The 17,974-nt window shown below is 42.6% G+C and overlaps 1 long non-coding RNA gene across 1 annotated transcript in view; it reads right to left on the reverse strand.

Moving 5' to 3' along the window:
• LOC148595589 (uncharacterized) overlaps positions 1-17,974 on the reverse strand; it is a 569,244-nt gene that overhangs the window by 112,050 nt on the left and 439,220 nt on the right. The gene's annotated exons all lie outside the window — the stretch shown is intronic.

Here is a 17,974-nt window from a genome sequence, read left to right on the forward strand (position 1 = left end):
ACCCAAATTTGACCTTGCCCGTTTTTCAGTGCAGCACAATTATTGTGCTTTGTGTCCATGTTTTGCCAGTGGGAGAACCGCCGGTTGACACACAGGAAGTATTTATCACTTTTGTCAGTGAAGACACAGTTTATGGCTGCTTCCAGGCTATTCAGAGCATGACTTGGACAGAAAGGACAAAAAATGAATTCATCCCCCTTTCTTAAATTAATTGAAAAATTATGAGGAAAGGAACACAACTGGTCTTCATCGGAAATCTGTAAAGCAAACATGGCAAGCCAGATGGGAAGTCATGAGAGGTTAGAGGAATTCATCTTGCTGCAAGAAATATTCTTTGTTTGATTCATCAGGCTGCACGGGACAGACTTTTCAAGATACGTGTTCTTTCTGTTTCGCTGAGCAATAGACACATCCCGCAGCCAGCACGGTCAAGTGTGTTGTACTAATGGCATGGCAAGAGTAAGCAGGTCAAAGCTATTATTGATTTAAAAGAAAATACAGCTGGGCTGAACTACAGTTATGCTCATGGGTATTAAATGAGTCATGAAGTTATGGCCAAGCACCTATTAGCCACCCTTTGCTCTTAGATGCTTTTGGTGATGAATTTCAGAGCACAATATGACTTTGGCTAATGTAGAAATAGTAAAGATTGGACTAAAATTTAAAAGCTAAAATGATTAAGGAGATAGTATAGCAAGTAGAAATACATGTCACATCTTGCAGTTTACAAGAGTATACAGGTTACAGTGTATGTAAGCTGGTATATGTTATAGAGCATAACTGCTTAACTCATAACCTATTTTAGCCATGAATTCATCAAGGTAAGTTGCTTCTAGGTAGTGCATGAAAAAGAAGCCACACGAAAAGCCTCATTTATTTTGAATGATTTCCTTAGCTTTATAAACCATGTTGTTGTTTAACCACAAAGGGCTATACATGATTCAACAGCTATTTTATACCCTAGGTGGGTAATAACTGATAATGCCCAGTGTGCTTTCTTCACTTAAAAAATAAGTAGCTCTATTTCAAATAACATGAGATAATTTGGTCTCATTATTAACTTTTTTATGATTATGACTGCAAGTCTGGGAAATATTAGTCTCACCACAGTGGATATGCTCATGGGAGCATATCATAACACATCATATTACGATATGCTTCATATCATAATCAGATGCAATGCTTTTAAAGGAATCTTAGATCACTGAATCATAAAATGGTTGAGTTGGAAGGCACCTCTGGAGATCTTCTAGTCCAACCCCCTGCTCAACTAGAGGACATTGCCCAGACTTGTGTACCAGCAGGTCCTGAATATTTCCAAGGAAGGAGGCTCCACAACCTCTTCAGGCAACCTGTGGCTTAGCAATGATGCCTGCCAGCTTCCTCAGCAATTGTGAGTGGATCCATGGACTTGGGGATGTCAGGTTTTCTTAAGTGCTCTCAAACCTCATCCTGCTTGACCAGGGGCAAGTCTACCTTTCTCCAGACTTTCTCACTGGTGTCCAGGGGCTGCGATTCCTGAGGGCTTGTCTTGGCAGTAAAAACTGAGGCAAAGAAGGCATTCAGTATCTCTGCCTTCTCCACATCATTCGTCACCAGGGCTTCTGCCCCATTCAGTGGCACACCCACATTCTCCCTAGCCTTCCTTTTGTTGTGATGTTTTTAAGGAAATCACCTTGCTGTCCTTGACATTCCTTGCCAGATTCAATTCCAAATGGGCCTGGCCTTCCTAGACGCATCCCTGCACACTCTGACGATGCTCCCAAGTGGCCTGTCCCTGCTGTCATCTTCTGTGCACTTCCTTCTTCTCCTTGTTCATCCATGCAGATCTCCTGCCTGCTTTGCTCAACTTCCTACTCATTGGGATGTACTACTCTTGAGCTTGGAAGAAGTGATCCTTGAATATTAACCAGCTCTCTTGGACCCTTCTTCCTTCTAGGGCCCTATCCCTAGGCCTCTTCAATTCCCAAGCAGAGGACCTGGAACATTTCCAGAATGAATCTATTTCAATGTACCAACCTGTATTATGGATCAGCCTCGCATAATTCCTGAGGTCCTCAGAATCTTTGCCCGTCTCCTTTGCACCTGCAAGGGGGCTTTGGAACCCCCCTTTCTTTTGGGATATTTATTTTGGGATATTTCTATTTTGCCATTCACTGAGATGAAGCGATGAGAATGACAAGCAGTAAATATTTTTTGATTGTGTTTTTCACAACTACAGACATCTCCATCTTGCTCAGGTTCATCTTTACCTGTGACATCTTCATGGTGTCTTCATGCTGCTGTCACTTCAAGCCTGGGTTGTCAGACTTGTTTATCTGAAAGCTGCAGGTAGATGTTGAACTGATGAGACTGATTTTAATGGAACTTGGATTTAACAAAGATAATGGTTGAAGATTTAATTTCTCTCATAGGCTGGTATTTCTGGATTACCCTAGGAATACAAGGCAAATTTCTTGTGATGCTGATCAAACACAGTGCCATGAACTTCCACAGAAACTAAGGACTATTTGTAGTTCTCGGTCCAAGTTATATTACCAAATATTACCAAATAAATAAAGCTAAATGAATTGGGTTTTAATATTACTTCCATCTTTAGATCTTGCTGAATTACAACAGAGATAGGAACCTTTTGTCTGTAAAGCAAATCTTTTTTTGTCTGTCACATGAAATTAGTGCCTGGCATTAATATGTGAAATGAAAGATTACTCCCAAATGTTTTTAGTGCCATGCAGCTGATTCTGGCACAGAAGCAGCTCCTTTATATACAAAATATTAGTATGGACTTGTCAAATGGGAATTGCATCTGCTAACATAACACATTCTGTGATTTTTAAATTCTTCAGGAATTTAGCAGACTAGGGGAAAAAATGTAAAAACTCTGTGCAGGCTTAATCTCAGCCCCCTTTGTTTTTGGTTTTGTTTTGGTTTTTTTTTTGCCTTTTTTGTGTTCATTTTTGTTTTGTGCTTTCTTTTTTAGTATTTATTTGTAGCATTTCCCTAAGTACTTAGTTTTAAAAGGCTTTGCCATCCTGATGTTTTGGAAACTATTTCATATTTATTTTAATGAAAAAGATAAAAAGTTCATTTTAGTTATAATGAATGATTCATAGCTCCTGCTGATCATCCAGGGACTTCATTCATACTTAATGATTAAAATGGAGAGATAAAATATAAAATGTTTGAAAGCCAACAGTGATGCCTCTGAAGCTAGATCTTTGGTAGGAATTGCTGACAGCTTCAGAAAATCTACTTCTGTAAATATATATTCAAACATTCTTCTTTCTCCGTTTTTTTTCTCTCTTTCTGCCTTCTTTATCTTGCAGATTTTCAGGCAAATACTCCAGCAAGATGACAGTTTCCCTATAATTTAATGTTTTTCTTTCTTAACTTACATTTTTACTCAGTTTTAGTCTGCAGCGATTATTTGCATGGAAAGAAATTGTCTTCAAAGGATATATTTAGACTCTGATATATCGGATTAGAAGTGTAAGCCAATCATGCAATGAGGTTAATGTTAAACACTGTGGAAACTGCACAACTCCATTCAGTTTTCTCAGCATGGTCACCTATGTTGTTTGGGGTTATGCGACCTTTAACTCTGTGTCAAATGCAATTTCCCATCAAAAGGAGTACAAGCAACCTCCTTAGAATAGACTTTCTCACATGGTAGAATTTAAATGTAAAAGACTGAGAAGAGCTTTTTCTTAAAGCTGGTGATCTGAAGAGCGTCACTGTTTTTAAAAATATGCAAAGAACAAACCGAGAAGTAAATCAGAGAAACAAAAGCGTGTGTTGTTCCCCCTTTCCTGCCACAATCAGGAACACAGGCGGCATATGGCAATTCCTACCTCAGGGTCACCCACAATACTGGGGGAACTGCAGTTTAGCCAGTGCTCTATTTATGGCATTTAGCCAGTGTTGGTATCACTTAATACCATTTCTTGAGCTCTACTGTTGCCTCAGCTGCTTCCTTCTTATTCAGTTTTTTCCCACTTCCCTCCCACCCAAAATCCAAATATTTTGGATTTTTTTTTTAATAACAATTTAATAACAATGTTGTTTCTAATGCCCGTTTAGGGATGACTATCCCATTCATCATCCACATCGAGTCTATTTATATCTATCAGTTAAAATTCAGCCTGCAATTACGGAGCTGCAGATGGAGCAGCCCGGGCAGCCGAAGGAGCCCACACGTCCGTCTGCGCCAGTAACACTGGAGCCACAGTGGAGATGTGGCCTAGTGGATCTGTCACGACACAGAGTCTGTGGGGTCTGAGGTGTCAAAAAGAGGCAGAGGCTGCTGCCCAACCCATGGATTTGTGTCGGGGCTTCCACAGATTGAAGGGAAGGGGTAGGAATCGACTTCTGGTTCTGGAAGGGAGTCAAAGAATCCCAGAATGGCTGAGGTTGGAATGGACCTCTAGAGATCTAGTCCAACCCCCATGCTCCAGCAGGGTCATCTAGAGCACTTGGAACAGGGTGGCATCCAGGCAGGTTTGGAAGACCTGTCAGTGTGATCCCTGCGCATTCTCCTAATATAGCTCAGTTACTCAGGCTTTTTTAATTTTTTTTTTTCCCCCAGGTGATAGGAATTTTACCAGTAATGGAAGAATTTAGGGAGTAGATGTGATTGTCAAACTTCCAATGAAATATTAACAAAATCATAACAAGATACATTTTTAAGTATGGAAAAATAGAAAAGGTAGGAATTATTTTTAAAATGTCTTTGTCAGATAGAACTCATTAAACAAGACATCAAAGCACTATAACCTGCAAACTTCTGGATGAATTGCTGAAGGATATTTTTGTTTTCTAGGGCATGGGCTCAACAATGTTTCATTTCTTAAGTGCGCAACCAGGAGTCGAAAAGGAAAAAAAAAAGTTGAAAAACAGAAAAAAGGATCAGACAATATGAAAACATATTCTCCTCCTCCAAGACCGTGAAACAAGCAGGTGGGTCCCTATCCCTGCACAGAGCTGCAGTGATTTTGAAAGGATCCCAGACGGACATCAGGGCACATCCTCATGGTGCACTGCCAAATTAGGCTAAACTGAACATATTTAATACGATCTTGGACAGCTAAGCTGCTTATCACTATATGTCAGATAATACATTATACAGCTGAGTGACTAATAGATTAAGCAGGGAAAGGCTGATCGCAGCACATTTGTCAGTTGCTTCCCCTCTAGGAATGACACTATGAACTTGGAAGGCACAAAGAAGATCTGCAGTTTTCTGTTTTTCCAAGAAAACCATATCTTTTTGCATAAATATATACAGAATAAATACTGCCTTCTGTGTCTTTCCCCTGCTATAAATGGAAATGAATGAAACAAGCATGTTAACAGTATTTATGTATTCAAATGAAGCAGATCTTCTATTCTCTAGTTATATTTTATGTCTTTATCTCTAGAAACTACTTACTTAAACCATTCCAGAGTCCAGGCTTGAACACTGCAACTTGATCTCCTCCCCTGCTCAATTGCTACCGTGGTTGGTGGAGTGGTTTTCACCCTACTCCATGAGCACCCTTCTGAGCAGTCCCCACACATGGTTTGAGAGAGAGCCCAGGCCAGGCAGCATTTGCAGTTTGAGTACAGATGCACCTTTACAGTCATATAGTCATAGAATAATTTCATTTGGGCAAGCTCCAGAGAAGGGACTTCTGGAGCTCATACAGTTTGCTCAAAGCAGGACTGACTGGCTCAGGTTGACATATCCACTCAAGCTTTGAGTTTTTCCAAGGTTGGAGACTCCACAGCTCCTCTAGGCAACCTGTCCTAGTGCCTGACCAGTCTCACAGTGAATAGTATTACCAATATCTAATCATAATTTCCCATCTTGCATCCTGTGTCCAGTTTCTTCTTGTTCCTGCTGCTTCTCTGGAGAAGAGGCTGCACTCTGCCAGCCAGTAGCTCTACCAAGGTCCCCCTGAGCCTTCTCTTCTCCTGGCTGAGCAGACCTCCTCCCTCAGCCTTTCCTTTTCCATCCTGTGCTTGGAGGTCCCATGCTGAGCCCAGTTTGTCAGTCTTTCTTGTAGGGAGGATCACAAGCCCGAACACAACCCTCCAGATGCTGTCTCAAACACTGCAGGCTAAAGAAGAGTCACTTCGTTGGACTTGCTGGCTACAGCCTGGCTAATGCCACCCAGTAGAGTGAAAGGCCTTCACTGCTGCCAGGGCACCTCACTGATCCACATTCTCCACCAGAACCTCCAGGGCCGCAGCCTTCAAACCAAAATTCCTTTTTCTTTTCTCTTTAGGCCAAAGGAAGCAGCTCACTGATAAAGCCAGTGTAGAAAGTGGCTTAACTGAGCAGTAGGGTGGAGGATTTGGAGCAGGGCCAAAGCATGTCAGTGGTGGGGCCCTTGGCGCCCTGGCTGGCGTGAAGCTCCCTCTGGAGCCGCCCACACAACCCCTGCCGGGCCCGGCACCAAGGCACTGAGTAGGAGCTCGAGGGCGTCGCGGGCAGCGTCAGCTAGCGAGGGGTCCCGACCAAACCGCTGCAAAGGCTCTCGGGGCTACTAGCATCACTGCCAAGCATGTGGCACAATCTTGCATTGAAACTAGCTCTGAGCAAAGTCAGTACAGCACGTTCTACCTGTTTTTTCAAAACTGGTTAACAACCAGGTCATACAACCACCAGTATCTTTGTCCCCGATGGTAGCGCATTTTGTGATACCCTCCTGTGAGATCTGCTTTGGGGCGAGTCTTTTCAATACATCTATTAATCATCCTCATGAAAGCGCGCCATTACTGCGGGTAAAATTCACTGTGTGACACAAACTGATAACGTGGAAACCAAAAAAGGGAACAGTTCTATTATACAAAGTGAAATAAAAAGATAACCAGGTTTGTTAATACAACTGGATGCAAGATCATGCACCTAAGAGCAAAAAGCATAATGAGATTTGTAGATATGGGGCTGAGTCCTAAAATTTCTCCAGCAGGAAAAATCCTCACAGGTTTATCAACAGCACTTGGGTGCTGATCCTATAGTGGAAAGTCCTCATGAAAACATTGCATACATGGGAATTCAAATTATGAAAAAATCTGTAAGGACTGGTCTCTTCAAAGCTGTTATCAAAGTTATCGAAAACAGGCATGCTATTTTTGATAACTATTAAGCCTGTTTCATCATAACCATTTCATCAACTGACACTTAGTCACAGTCAGCCAAGCCTTGTGTGTTGTTCTTACAGTGTAATGAGGACACAAGCCAGCAGTTCTGGCAAATACTGCTATGGTAATTTAGTGTGATCTAATTCCCGCTTCCTGGAATAACAGCCGAGGACTGAAGTCACCAGCGAAGGTGGGTTTGGCTAAAAATGCCAAGCTTGCTCTGAAGTACCTGAGATGCCCCCTGTTCTTCCTCGAGCATCTTTAAGAGTAGTAACCTACAGCAGAGGAGCAAAGCAGACAGCTGGGGGCAGTCATGACTCAAAGTCCCACATCTCTTTTGCTCAGTCAAGCTGGGTGAAAGCACTTCCTTTCACTGTTAAAAATGTGCACTTTCTTACTTCTTTGAAGTAGCTCCAGCTTCTAACCACTGAGTTTCATTTTACCTTTTTACTGCCAGACTAAAAGCGATCTACAATCAGAAACAAACTCACAATCAAATGATCTCTTAACCTTCATTTCTATTGAACTTTCTTTTAGGTCTCTCTCTCTAACAGAGTTTTATAGACCTCCAGTGACACTTGAAATGAGTTTGTGAAGCTTTTTCTATTTTTCAGCAGGAGTGAAAGTGGGCAGCAGAACTAAATGTAGTATTTCAGTTCACAGGTTTCACTAGTACCACAAAAAGGTGATGTCAGATTCCTATCCAAACTGGTATTTCCTGGTAGTATCCAAGGAGCAGAGTGGACTGAATCCCCAGTTGTCACTATTTCCTATATTATTGTTATTATTTTAATTAAAGCGGACTTGGAGCCCCCTCATTTAGCAAATTTTCCCTTTCTCCAGCCCCAGCACTGCAGAAAGCCCATGATCCTGAAAGAGGCAGGACAGAAAGGAGGAGAATCCATTTTCTGATAACAGAGAAAACCTGCAGCTACAAATCCAGTCTTTTCCATACTAGGTATTCCCCATCGCCTTCCCACATCAAACACGGTGAATCCAGCAGGGAGACAGCTCATGTCCCAGCGATGGGCTACGTGGGACGGGGCACTAAGGAAGGCTGGCTTTAAGAGGAGGAGGCTGGTCTTTACGTTCCCCACGTGGTTAACAGAAAGAAATAAAACAAGCGAGAGCAGAATCTAATCCATACGCGCTCTGTGGGTCTCCCTCTCAAGGCTCTGGAGCCTGAGATTGGCCTTTCTAAATATCCCTCACACAGCCTTTAAATCTGCCTGAGGAGGCCAGGATTTTCGCTCTCTGAAATACTTCTTCCCTGTTAACTTGTTAAGCTGCATCCCACTATTGGCTCAGTCACCGCTCTGGCTTTTCCTCCAACTTACAGTGACTGATCTTGGTTTTTTGAAGGTCTTAAAAGAGGATTGACAGTTTCAGTTATAAAAATGGAAATGAAAAAAAAAACCCATAAAACAATCTTCATCAATCAAAGCATCCTTGAAATGCAGTTTAGAGGCATAATATGAATAACAGATTATTCTAGCTTTTATTGCCAAAACAATATAAAGTTAAATTACCTCAAATCCTGAGAATGGGAAGATGAAGAAGATGTTTGTTTAATGGTATTTAATTCCAATAAAGAGATTTCCAGTAAGCTGCTGCCCACATTGCAAGCCTTTATATATATTCAAGCTGCAAAGGCTCAGTTTTACCCGACGTGGGATTTTTAAAAATTCAGGTAATTAAGTCAAGAATGAAACCTCCAAATCCTTGTTCCAACACAGCGTTGCCCAAAGTTCCCAAGGCACCTGCTCCGCTCAGAAGCATCTCAGCCTTGGCGGTGATGGGCAGGCCGGGAATATCTCACGGATAAGGCCCGTCTGCCTGCAACCCTTTAAGCTCCATTTGGGAAGCGCATCCAGAGCCCCGACCTAGGCGTCCAAGTTTCGCCTCCTTCCTCAAGCTTCATGATTACAAATCCCTAACTGCTTGTGTGATGTATAATGCAGTGGGTTGAGATGTCGGCACTCTGAGTGAAGATTTTGTTAAGAGACAGACAGATAGATTTTTATTTTCTTAAGACAAACCTTGTCTAACTGGGACAATAAAAATGTTTTCAGAGCAGTAATACTGAACGCTGAGGCCAAATTTATTTTGATATAACACTCATTCTGTTTACTAGCCTCATAGCAAAAATACATTTGGCCTTATTTCTCTACAACGTAATTTATATCCCTAAGCCCTACACAGACAGAACAAAATTCATTTACTAGGCTAGCAACAGAAGTGAAGAGTGAAGTCAAAGGAGGCGGATGTTCAGAAGCAGCCCATGTTGCTTTCAATCAAAGAACGTCTCAAAATTATTTGATCACTACATTTCTTTTTGTCAAGGACTAATACGCATATTGTGTGAGTACAGAATTGTAAATTATGCAAAAGCAACAGAAACAAATCTGCAGATGCCATATTTGTCCTTTAAAAAGGACTTTTTTGCTGGAAAAAAAAAAGGTTATTAAAGTCTACTAAGAACAAATAACACAATGTCTAATATGAGACTACTAAATTTTGCACAGTCTGCATGAAATGTTCCTCCCACTAACACAGGGCTACCTGGCATGGGAAATCTCTTTCACTGAAATGTCTCCTTCACATAATCTTTTCTAATTAAATACTCAGTAGTTGTTTCTTCAGAATCTTTTCCACCTTCCCAGGCTCAACTGAGCTTTTTTTGATATTTACACTGCTTATGAAATAATTTTTGCTACTCTGCAAATGATAATTACCTGTTTTAATTTAGGACCTTTAAAACACAACTATACCCACAATGCTTCACATTGCAGCAATGGAATATTTTATTATGAAAGTGCTAATTCATCAGACTGTAAATTATATTCCTGTAATTCACCAGGAACAAATTAAGCAGCAGTGTGAAGTACACATAAACTCTTTTTTTTTAAAATTGCACGGTATTTCCCTTCTAATATTTCAACGTTTCACAGACTTGGAAAATTGTATTGTTAAAAATAATTCAGCGTGAACAATGCCAAATGTGCTGCTTTTATATTTCTTCAAGTTCAGCCGAGTTCACGGAAGGCCACTCATTCTTTGTTGCCTGTCAGGGACACAAAAGGGATGTCAGTGCTGCCACAGGAGCCCCAACGCCTCTGCCAAGGGAGGACGCCCACGGAAATCCTCCTGAGGGGGATGCACATGGTCTGTGTAGGAGAACGGACACCAGCAGAAGTTCTTTAAAGGAATTCCAAAACTAAACCGCAAAACGTGAGCGGTCACTTCTGAGCAGATGACTCAGGAGCACTTGAGAAGATAAAAAAAAGAACAGCAAAAAGATTTCAGGTTGTTTTATTGCCCGGAGCATGGGAAACAGGCTTGAAAGGGATCTCGGGCTTCTCATTTCTGAGGAGAGTTAAGGACACGGGGAGAAAAACAGTCTCTGGTGAAAACAGAGCTTATTTTGACAAATGCATTAAAAATGCAAAAGGAGACTGCAAATATTTATAGCGTTGAAACAGGCTGACATTAAATTATATTTGTATTAGGATTTAAAATATTTTGATGGTTTGGTTGCAGACAATTGACATCAAAAGGAAGTATATGCTGATACTCTAAACTGATCACAATGTACCTTGAACGCAGGAGAATATTTCCAACTTGTATCGAAGGAAAAGATAGTCAGTTGGCCCCTAAAATTCCCACACTTGTGCTCTAATACAGGCATTTTAGTCACATCACAGGTGACCCTTAGAGCAGTGGAGAAACATAAGCAGATGTATCTAAACATTTATGCATCTGCTTCCAGTGTGCAAGGTCATATCAAACTATTGCCCATTTTGATGAAAAGAATCAGAAAATCTGAAGACTTGTGGAGCCAAATGGAACCTTCTTTGGCATTTCAAGTTCCATCCGATCGGTTTTATCAACCTCGACCTTTTGCAGAATTTGAACATCTAAGTTTAAATCTCATGGTGAAGTTTCACTTCATGATTTCCTCCTGGCTGAAGGAAGCAGTAAGTCACTGTGATTTATATCACTGTGCATTCCTGAAGCCCCTGCTCCTTCATCGAGTCTTGGTACTCGATTTCCATATAGATTTTCCCTTTCCAAATTGAGACACCACTTCTGTGCTGGTAATTCAGGGAATCCATTTTATCCATGGCATTAGATACAGACATTATAATAGTTCCCACCCTGTACGCCACAGCCATTTCTGCGCTGTCCTGGAATTCAACAGCGTTTTTCTGTGCAGAAGGGACTTCCCATCAACATTTATATGAAACAATTAAATGAGCAAGGGTTTCCCTTATCCGAAAAAGCCTGAGAGCTGTATCCCCGTTGGCACCTCTAGGATGATCAAATTGTGTGACCTGACTTAGTTTTCGAAGGTTTCCATCCTCCTTTTCAAAGCAGCCCTCTTCTCAGCTGAAAAACAAGGCTAGCGAACCATTCCTTTTAAGTGGGTGACAACAGCCTTCCACTTCCCCGAGCAGATCTTTGCTGCAATTCCCTGTTTCAACAACTTTCCCATCCAGGCAAGCAGCTAAGGATTTTAGTCTTGCACCAGAGAGACAGGAGGAAACTGCAAACATTACTTCTTGCTCGGGTGAATCATGTATTTGTCCTGTCCAAGGGAATCTAGAATGCCATACCATTTATCTGTATTGTTATGAAGAGGACAATACCTTAAACATATTGTTTGGAGAGTTTAGATTAACGGGTTCAAAACTTCCATCAATGAATCCCTATGCTAACACAGCACAATCTATTCCAGTTCAGCTGCTGGTTTAACTATATTAACACTATTTTGACTAGAGCAGTTGATGGAGAATTCTGAATAGATGCCATTTGCTTTGAACAAGGGGTTCTTTCCTACATTCAGTAACTAATCATTAGTTAGTTGCTAACCAAGCCCCTAAAGGTTAGCCATGATAATTAATCTATGAATTATCTACACACACAAAAAAAAGTCTCTTTTTTAATGCTTTCTCTGCTAATAATTTTCTTAGCTAGAGCAGGCATAGAGATGGATTATAAATCCCTTTCATCCTATTTACGGCAGCAACTGCATTTCAGATTCTGGTCTGGCCAGCTGCCAGATACAAGCAATACATTTCCTCCAGTTGCAAGCAATAAAATTATTCTGTCTTTGTTATCCCACATTTCCCTGTATCTTTCTGAAGGACAGCAATGATTCTCTGCCAGCGCTGCTGTGATGAATTATATGCTTTAGCTGTTTAGCACAAGGGTGAGCTATACAAAGCCACAGGAGGCTGGATTTTAAAAATGATTCACAGGGGTTTTACTGTTTTTTTAAACCACTTTTATAGTAATGCTAATATGGCAAAAATATTAAGTGCAATTAGGGAGATGATCAAAATTAGAAAATGCACAGGCTTTTTCTTTCTCCCATACCTGTTTTCCATGATATTAGGGTCAAAAATTAAAACCTCTGCTCAGCTGGGGAGACTCTATGTCAGGTCTATGTCTTCTAGACACCTTTGAAATTATCTGCTTCCATTATCTCTTATTTTACTGCAGCTTATCCCAGCATGTTTGTGATTGCATCCTAGCCTATTCATTAAATTACATGTTCAAGGAATTTATTTGTGCACATTCCGAGTTCTTGTGCACACTGAATATGCATAAGCCACTTTGAGACTCTCCTCCGTTCTGACTTAACGCCATCAGAAATTAAAATTCCTTTTCTGTTGAAATGGACATCATTTATCCTCCTAAAATTGGTATTTTTAGGCCAAGTGGATGTTAATGCCTTTCACACGTGCCATTAAATTCAAACTCTACTTTCATCACTGCACTATTTTTGCATCTTTCAGAAGTTAAATGAGGTAGATATCTGCTGTTTCTTTTTCAACATCTCTGTTTACGATAAAGTTTTATTGGATAGATTTTCTATGGAAGGTTATCATGATAAAAAAAAAATGGGAGTAGAAACAGAAAGAAGAGCTGAGGCCTCAAAACCTCACTTTGAGGACTAAAATGCCACAGCCTTGTTAAGCTGGGCCTGCCTTTGAACCCAAACATACTTGACAAGTTGTCACAGCGCTTTTATCCTTTTGTCAGTACGATCCACTTCTGTTTTAAGCTCTAGGATATATACTGGTATATTTGGATGCTATTTCTCTTCCTTTGCTGTTGGTTCAGGTGGTTTTGCTCTTTATTTACATACACACACATGTGCGCGCACACACACATAACCCCTCATATACTGGTTAATTCAACTTCCCAGCCTTTTTTAGCAGCGAAGAGGCTAACGTGCCTGTTTTGCTGTTTGTTTTTCCTCCCCTTCCCGCTCTCTGCAGCACCCAAGCCCCCGCCTCCCCGCCGGGACCCCAGGGTTCGCTCCGCGCTCCCGTTTCAGGCCCCCTCCCTGGCGCCACCGCCCGCCCCGCACGGCCCCGCCTCGCCCACAGCAACGGCCGCAACAGCCCCGCCCCCACCGCCGCGCCCGGAGCATCATGGGATGGAGACGGCGCCTGGCTCCACAGCCGCCGCGCTCCGCCCCGCCCCTCGGGGCGACCCAGCCAATGAGCAGTCGATCTCTATCTCCGCCGGGACGCCCCTCACCAATGAGACACCAGGAGCCGCCAAACTGGCAGGGCGGGCAGCCAATGGCAAGCGGCGAAGGCGGGGGAGGCGCCCGCCTCCGTGCGCGCGGCCCGTTGCTGGGGCAGCGGCTGCGGGGGGCCCGGCGGCGACGCGGCCCCTTTAAGCGTCGCGCGGCAACGGGCGGCGCGTGGCGGAGCCGCGCGGGCGGGCGGCAGGTAGCGGCGGGGGGCGCGGGCCGGGACCGGGGGGGGCGCCGGCCCCCGGGGGGAGGCGGCGGCGCTGCGGCCTCCCGGCTGCCTCTTCCCTGTCCCTTTCATCCTTCGGGTGCAAGAGTCCGCCCCGGGGAGAGCCCGTAGTTGTTTTGGAAAGTGTTAGTTGTAAAAAAAAAAGAAAAGAAAAAAGAAAAGAAATTCACTTTGTTCGCTGAGGGATTCGCCGCCATGGAGCTAACCCCTCTGGTGGGCGAGTGGCCTGTGGAGGCCCCGGTGGGAGCGGGACGGGCGATGGCGCCTCTCCTGCTGCGGGGTTTGAGGCCGGGCCGCCTCGTCCCCATCCCGGCGCAGGGCTTGTACCTGTTGCCACTCTTGCATTGGGAGACCCTCGTGGGAGAGGGTCGCGCTGAGTGTTGCAGTTACGCGGGCGGCTGCGGAGCTGGCTGTTAGGAACCTGCAGCGTTTTGCTCGCTGGCAGGGTGGCGGGTCTAACAGAAACGCGTTACGGTTCTGCTGGCAGCCGGGGGAAGGGTCCCGGTCACCTGCCCGTGCCCCCTGTAAGTGCCATCCGTGACTGTGTGCAGTGTAAGGGAATCCCCTTCCTCTTCTCTCCTGGAAGAGCTGCTGCTTCTGGATGTGAAAAGGCCAGCTGGAAGCCAAGGGCAGAGGCTGCTTTCATTTAACGTAACTCTGTGCACTGAAATCCAGTGCTTCAGTAACGCGGATTGGTGCTTTTGTCCTTGTCTGAGTCTGGCGCTTTCTCCATGTCTCCCTGCGGCCAGGTGGAAAAGCAGCGAGGACCATTCAAGGACAGCAGCAGTACCAGGAAGCGGCCTGGGGCGACAAGTAGCAGCATCTCACTTTTCCTGGCCTTTGGAGAGCATTAGGATCGTGTGGGACTTGGAAGTTGTATGAGTCTCGTATGAGAGAACGAAGCTTGGGATATACTGTGAAAGAAGAATTATCGAGTAATTTTTACTTTCTCTACATTCCTTAATGTCTGTAACCCAATAGTTTAATCTCTGTGTTGATGAGTGAGGGGGCAGCAGCCTGCTGTCATCGATGCAGTTGTTCTGTGTCCTCTGCCTTGTTTTCTGTCCCTTGCTGTGCGGCGGCTGGAGGGTGACTGGTGTTTGTAGCACAGAGCATGGTGTCTGTGCAAAACGTGTAACATCATAGGTGCGAGCTGCTGAATGAAAACTCTCTGAAGTTTGTGCAAGGCTCAGATTTATGTTTAAGATTGATCTGATTTTGCTGCATTAGACTTCTAAAAGCAGGTGTGCAGCCTTTTTCAACTTAATGGGCTCATTACTAAGCCATAATGCTTCACTCCTCACAAAATTATTAAATGTACCAAGGGAACATAGATGTCTGTGGATTTTCCACCTCTGAACTAGGTTGAACTTTCATGTAATAAACTAAAATTAGTTCTTAACAGTTAAAAAGTTAATGAACCAAAACATTTCTTAGTTAGATGGCCCTTATCCTACTGAAGTAAAACTCAAGTATCCTAGTGATTCGTTCATTCTCACAATAAACTGTACACTACTTATGCTGCTCATACTACATTATAAACTGGCATGTAACTGAATTTGGTAAGAGCTGTTAGACTAAAGCTTTTTTTGTTTTGTATGGAAAATATGATAATATTACCAATTTATACAAATGGAAACCATTTGATTATTCAGAAATGTTTTTGGCAGTTCCCCAAGGGAGCTTTTATTGGTTCACCTTTTCCATTTGTTTTCTGTCTATTACATCTCAAAGTACCTCCAGAATGTATCAAAAAATGCTGCTCGTTTATGTTTCTATATGTGTCAAAATGCTGCTTAGAAGAATATCCTCAGAACTGAGGAATACTCAGTACTGAAGTGAAAGATGGTTCTTATCCTTTAGCTTTTACACTTTGCTTTACAGAATGCAATTTGTCTGGTTTTTAAATACGCTCTTGAGATATGAAAACATTCTTTTCAAATACTATTGCCTGTTCAGTGAACACCTGTGGGGCTACAAAATGACTGAGCGGCTTTAGGTCAATAGGTTAAAGTGAGTATGTTTATACAAACTTATACAAAAAAAATTATTAGACGTCTTGATAATTCAATTGTAGATACTTAAGTTTTTCTCTGAATACAGTTCCGTTTGTTTTCATTCACATAAGTTTTCTTCTCAAGAAAAACTCTGTGCAGTTTATTTGTTTCTGTGCTTTTGAGTCTTGAAGACAGAGAGTGATAAGAATTGGTTGCTTGAATTCCCACCAATTTGTGTTCAGAATATTCTTAAGGGCAAGAAAGGGAATGCATCTTATTTGCAGAGCTGAAAGTTTAATGTCAGTCTAATTCAAATCTTAACAGTCTAAACAAAGACATATTATTAATCCAAAGACTATTTGTTAGTTGAGGTACTAACACAGGACAAAGTCTATATATATATATGTATATATATGCATATACTTTTTAGTATGGAGTCATTTCTTTGATGTTGTCTTTGCCCATCCACTCTCTTGGCTCCTGAGGCCAATTGCTGCAGCTGGGAGGAGGGACAGCAAGGCCTCAGCATCTTTATTCCTCCTTATTCCAGCCTTATTCCTCCTCCTTGGGCCCTCCTTTCCACAGGGAAAAGGTTGTCCCCAGAACAGTGCCTGTGTTTCAGCTAGGGTTTGGCTTCACAAGACAGCCCAGGAGCAAGCTAAGGTGCCTGCTGTGCATATAGATAGCACAAAGGAGCATACACGAGCGTGAGACAGGGACTTGGGAGCAGGGCTGTTTGGCACTACGGATGCACCTCCATATGTTCTAGTATTGGTACGTGATCGTCTTAGCTTCACACTAACACTTCTGCCGAGACATCTATACGCTTACAGATGAACCAGAAGGTGTGATTGTGGTTAGATCTATCCTTTTAAAATATATTTAATAGTTGCACTAATGCAGAAGATAAAATAGCATTCTTTACTGATCATTAGAATATTCTCACTGACACCATCCAGCATGTGTTTAGCAAGCCCTAGGACAAGGGATCTCAAGCCTGGCTTGGGCTTTTTACTTTTTGGTATAATTTTTAGGCATCTGACTTACTTGGATCCCTTTGAAAATATTTAGGTGCTTAAAAGCACACTTTTAGAAAGTTAGTCCCTAAGGAAAGGAAAACACTCTTTTCCAAATAATTTGGTAATAATTTTACACCAGTGGCTTGGTTTAGAAATCTGTCTAAAATTTTTGGAGGATGTGTGGGGATATTTGTCCCGCTGCCTCCTGCTGTACAGATCGGGAGGGCAAATGCTTCCCAGTCAGTGGAGACAGTTCTGTGGGCGAACAGTGAATTGGGCCAGAAAGCTTGAATTTGTAATGAAAACTCTCCTGGCAGCTGACACGTTTCTGCTCTGCCGTTCTGCATGTATAGGCAGTGGATGAGGAAGGTGCTAGGTTTATTGGTACAGCAAAGTGACCTGATGTAGTAAAATATTTACAGCTCGGGTACAGGTATATTGAATGCCCCACAGTGTAGAAGAGTTGTGGTTGAAAGCAGCCCAAGTTTTTATTTGGGTATAGTTTGCTTACCCATTTAAAACAGGGCTGATGGCCTCTGGTGCGAGTCCTATTTGTTCTCCATGTAGAAGCCTGATGTCACTGTGTTGGAGGGAAGGGAGATAGTGAAATAAACTTGAAAACCAGGAAGGGAGGTGAGGGAGATGAGGGACATGGATGGTGAAATGACACATGAGCTAGTGAGACATTTCTTTTGACTGAGAAGTAAAATTCTGCATATGTCTGCTTCCCAGTGCAGGATATCTCAGCAAATGTATGGTGACAGTACCTTGACACTGGAGGATTTTTCTTTTCTGTTTTTTTTCTTTCCTATTTTTTTTTCCTATTATAACTGTTACACCAGACTTAGGTGAGTGCAGATGTAATGTTTACCATATACTAGCAGTGCAGCCTGTCTTATCAGTTACAAAAAAGCACAAGGCTCAGTTTGGCTTTTCCCCCATGACACGTGAAGCAAATGCATGTGCCAGTTCCTGGAGACAAGAGCAGCAGTATCAAAAGAATTAGGTGTAAGTGCGTTTGGGATGGAACGTCCTTCAAACAAAGGTTTTTCAA

Source organism: Tinamus guttatus, unplaced genomic scaffold (genome assembly GCF_059628265.1).
Source record: "Tinamus guttatus ecotype Peru unplaced genomic scaffold, ASM5962826v1 Tinamus_guttatus_pri_ptg000085l, whole genome shotgun sequence".
Lineage (NCBI taxonomy): Eukaryota > Metazoa > Chordata > Aves > Tinamiformes > Tinamidae > Tinamus > Tinamus guttatus.